Below are 5,000 nucleotides of genomic sequence, written 5' to 3'. Positions count from 1 at the left end.
GGCGTCTTTTTCCGGGTCCAATTCGGCCGTTGTGGGCCTCTGGAGGTGTTTGGGTCCGAGTTCCGGGCTCTGGGGGTGTCTGGTAAAGAGATCCGGGTTCTGGCGTCTTTTTCCGGGTTCGATTCGGCCGTTGTGGGCCTCTGGAGGTGTTTGGGTCCGAGTTCCGGGCTCTGGGGGTGTCTGGTAAAGAGATCCGGGTTCTGGCGTCTTTTTCCGGGTCCAATTCGGCCGTTGTGGGCCTCTGGAGGTGTTTGGGTCCGAGTTCCGGGCTCTGGGGGTGTCTGGTAAAGAGATCCGGGTTCTGGCGTCTTTTTCCGGGTTCGATTCGGCCGTTGTGGGCCTCTGGAGGTGTTTGGGTCCGAGTTCCGGGCTCTGGGGGTGTCTGGTAAAGAGATCCGGGTTCTGGCGTCTTTTTCCGGGTTCGATTCGGCCGTTGTGGGCCTCTGGAGGTGTTTGGGTCCGAGTTCCGGGCTCTGGGGGTGTCTGGTAAAGAGATCCGGGTTCTGGTGTCTTTTTCCTGGCTTAATTCGGCCGTTGTGGGCCCCTGGAGGTGTTTGCGGACCTCCGCGGGTGAAATAATGGAAAAAAAAAAAAGTTAAAGTTTCCAGTCGGGACTATGTGGAGCGAAAAAAACCCGGACTTTTTTGGCTCCGTCAGAAACTAAGTAAAAGTCGGAATATGTGAAGGAAAGCCCAGAAAATGCCTGGGCTTTTTTAGATCGCTTCGATAAATTTTTTTTTAGCTCACATCACTGGGCCACCAGGTCGCAGATTTCAGAAACCTGGTTTTCGGAAACAGAGATCTCCAGGACAGGGCCCCGAGCTTCGGGGGGAGCGTTCCCCAGCTGGACCTAAGCATAGTGGGCCAGGCCCCGGGCGGAAAGACGCTCCTGGAGCCGAGATACAGGGGTGGCTCCCCGCGCGACTTACCCGATTTCGGAGCACTATTTTCGGACAGTGATGGCAGAGCAGTGGGTGTACCGGATGGAGGAAAATAACAGCTCCAGAGAGCGGCAGAGACCAGACCATGACCCAGAACGGCACACTGTTCCCGGACAGTGATGGCAGACCAGCAGGTGTACCCCATGGATGAATAAAGAGTTCCAGAGAGCGGCAGAGACCAGACCATGACCCATAACGGCACACTGTTCCCGGACAGTGATGGCAGACCAGCAGGTGTACCCCATGGATGAATAAAGAGTTCCAGAGAGCGGCAGAGACCAGACCATGACCCAGAACGGCACACTGTTCCCGGACAGTGATGGCAGAACAGCAGGTGCAGTGGATGGATGAATAAAGAGCTCCAGAGAGCGGCAGAACCCAGACCAAGTCCCAGAACGACACACTGTTCCCGGACAGTGATGGCAGAACAGCAGGTGTACCGCATGGATGAATAAAGAGTTCCAGAGAGCGTGATATCCCAGACCATGACCCAGAACGGCACACTGTTCCCGGACAGTGATGGCAGAACAGCAGGTGTACCCCATGGATGAATAAAGAGTTCCAGAGAGCGGCAGAACCCAGACCATGACCCAGAACGGCACACTGTTCCCGGACAGTGATGGCAGAACGGCAGGTGTACCGCATGGATGAATACAGAGCTCCAGAGAGCGGCAGAGACCAGACCAAGTCCCAGAACGACACACTATTCCCGGACAGTGATGGCAGAACGGCAGGTGTACCGCATGGATGAATACAGAGTTCCAGAGAGCGGCAGAGACCAGACCAAGTCCCAGAACGACACACTATTCCCGGACAGTGATGGCAGAACAGCAGGTGCAGTGGATGGATGAATAAAGAGCTCCAGAGAGCGGCAGAGACCAGACCAAGTCCCAGAACGACACACTATTCCCGGACAGTGATGGCAGAACGGCAGGTGTACCGCATGGATGAATAAAGAGTTCCAGAGAGCGGCAGAGACCAGACCAAGTCCCAGAACGACACACTATTCCCGGACAGTGATGGCAGACCAGCAGGTGTACCGCATGGATGAATAAAGAGTTCCAGAGAGCGGCAGAACCCAGACCATGACCCAGAACGACACACTATTCCCGGACAGTGATGGCAGAACAGCAGGTGTACATGATGGATGAATAAAGAGTTCCAGAGAGCGTGATATCCCAGACCAAGTCCCAGAACGACACACTATTCCCGGACAGTGATGGCAGAACAGCAGGTGTACCGCATGGATGAATACACAGTTCCAGAGAGCGGGAGATCCCGGCCGATGTCCGATGACGAAGCACTGTATGGGACACTTTGAAGGAATGGTCGGTCTCCTGGATGAAAAGAACTTTAATTTTCTGACTTAAAATACGGAGTTAAAGTTTCCAGTCGGGACGATAAGGAGGGCAAAAAAACCCGGACTTTTTTGGCTCCGTCAGAAACTAAGTAAAAGTCGGAATATGTGAAGGAAAGCTCAGAAAATGCCTGGAGAATTTTGAGCGGACCGGAAAAAAAAAGTTCCAGCCGACATCACTGGGCCACCAGGTCGCAGATTCCTGAAACCCGGTTTTTAGAAACATAGGCCTCCAGTCGTGAAGACCGGCGTTTGTGCGGTTCGGATCCGACTCAGACCTCAGTATTTTCGGACACCCTCGGACAGTGGCGGGGGTGGAAGAACCGGAGCCTCATGCAGAACTGGCTGTCGGGGAGCAAGCGGACGCTGCCCCGGCAGGAGGCATCATTCCGGGCACTGTGGCTGATCGGTAGCTTTCGTGGATGGATGACTGAGCGAACGAACGAGATGACGGCGGTGCGTCCTGGCTGATGTCCCAGTACGGGGCACTATTCTCGGATGCTGATGGCAGAACAGCAGGTGCAGTGGACGGATGAACACACAGTTCCAGACAGCGTGATATCCCAGACCATGTCCCAGAACGGCCCACTATTCTCGGATGCTGATGTCAGAACAGCAGGTGTAACGTATGGATGAACACACAGTTCCAGACAGCGGGAGATCCCAGACCATGTCCCAGAACGGCCCACTATTCTCGGATGCTGATGTCAGAACAGCAGGTGCAGTGGATGGATGAACACACAGTTCCAGACAGCGGGAGATCCCAGACCATGTCCCAGAACGGCACACCATTCTCGGATGCTGATGTCAGAACAGCAGGTGTAACGCATGGATGAATACAGAGTTCCAGAGAGCGGCAGAGACCAGACCATGTCCCAGAACGGCGCACTATTCTCGGATGCTGATGTCAGAACAGCAGGTGCAGCGGACGGACTAATACACAGTTCCAGAGAGCGGTATTTCACGACAGATATCCGATGATGAAGCGCTATTGTCGGACACTGATGGCAGAACAGCAGGTGCACTGGATGAAGGAAATTAACAGAACATAGTTCCAGAGAGCGTGATATCCCAGACCAAGTCCCAGAACGGCGCGCTATTGTCGGACACTGATGGCAGAACAGCAGGTGCACTGGATGAAGGAAATAAACAGAACATAGTTCCAGAGAGCGTGATATCCCAGACCAAGTCCCAGAACGGCCCACTATTCCCGGACACTCATCTACTTAAAATCTCCCTGATTACCTGCCAGAACAGAGCAGATCCAGAGAGCGGTATTTCACGGCAGATATCCGATGATGAAGCGCTGTTGTCGGACACTGATGGCAGAACAGCATGTGCGGTGGATGAAATAAACAGTTCCAGAGAGCGGTATTTCACGGCAGTTATCCGATGATGAAGCGCTGTTGTCGGACACTGATGGCAGAACAGCAGGTGCGGTGGATGAATTAAACAGTTCCAGAGAGCGTGAGATCCCGGCTGATATCCGATGAAGAAGCACTGTTCTCGGACACTGATGGCTGAACGGCAGGTGCACTGGATGGATGAAATAAACAGTTCCAGAGAGCGTGAGATCCCGGCTGATATCCGATGAAGAAGCACTGTTCTCGGACACTGATGGCAGAACGGCAGGTGCACTGGATGGATGAAATAAACAGTTCCAGAGAGCGTGAGATCCCGGCTGATATCCGATGAAGAAGCGCTATTGTCGGACACTGATGGCAGAACAGCAGGTGCGGTGGATGGATGAAAGAAACAGTTCCAGAGAGCGTGAGATCCCGGCTGATATCCGATGAAGAAGCACTGTTCTCGGACACTGATGGCAGAACGGCAGGTGCACTGGATGGATGAAATAAACAGTTCCAGAGAGCGTGAGATCCCGGCTGATATCCGATGAAGAAGCGCTATTGTCAGACACTGATGGCAGAACAGCAGGTGCGGTGGATGGATGAAAGAAACAGTTCCAGAGAGCGGTATTTCACGGCAGATATCCGATGATGAAGCGCTATTGTCGGACACTGATGGCAGAACAGCAGGTGCAGTGGATGGATGAAGTAAACAGTTCCATAGAGCAGGAGATCCCAGACCATGTCCCATAACGGCACACTATTCTCGGATGCTGATGTCAGAACAGCAGGTGTAACGCATGGATGAATACAGAGTTCCAGAGAGCGGCAGAACCCAGACCATGTCCCAGTACGGGACACTATTCTCGGATGCTGATGTCAGAACAGCAGGTGCAGTGGATGGATGAAATAAACAGTTCCATAGAGCGGTATTTCCCGACAGATATCCGACGACGAAGGACCATTTGGGACGCTTTGCAGGAAGGGTCGGTCTCCTGGATGAAAAGGACTTTAATTTTCTGACTTAAAATCCGGAGTTAAAGTTTCCAGTCGGGACGATAAGGAGGGCAAAAAAACCCGGACTTTTTTGGCTCCGTCAGAAACTAAGTAAAAGTCGGACTATGTGAAGGAAAGCTCAGAAAATGCCTGGAGAATTTTGAGCGGACTGGAAAAAAAAAGTTGTAGCCGACATCACTGGGCCACCAGGTCGCAGATTTCAGAAACCTGGTTTTTAGAAACATAGGCCTCCAGGAGTGAGGACCGACGTTTGTGCGTTTTGGATCCGACTCAGACCTCAGTATTTTCGGACGCCCTCGGACAGTGGCGAGGGTGAACGAACCGGAGCCTCGTTCCGGG

This window comes from Gasterosteus aculeatus, chromosome 6 (genome assembly GCF_964276395.1).
Source record: "Gasterosteus aculeatus chromosome 6, fGasAcu3.hap1.1, whole genome shotgun sequence".
Classification (NCBI taxonomy): domain Eukaryota; kingdom Metazoa; phylum Chordata; class Actinopteri; order Perciformes; family Gasterosteidae; genus Gasterosteus; species Gasterosteus aculeatus.
This window is presented reverse-complemented; position numbering follows the sequence as displayed.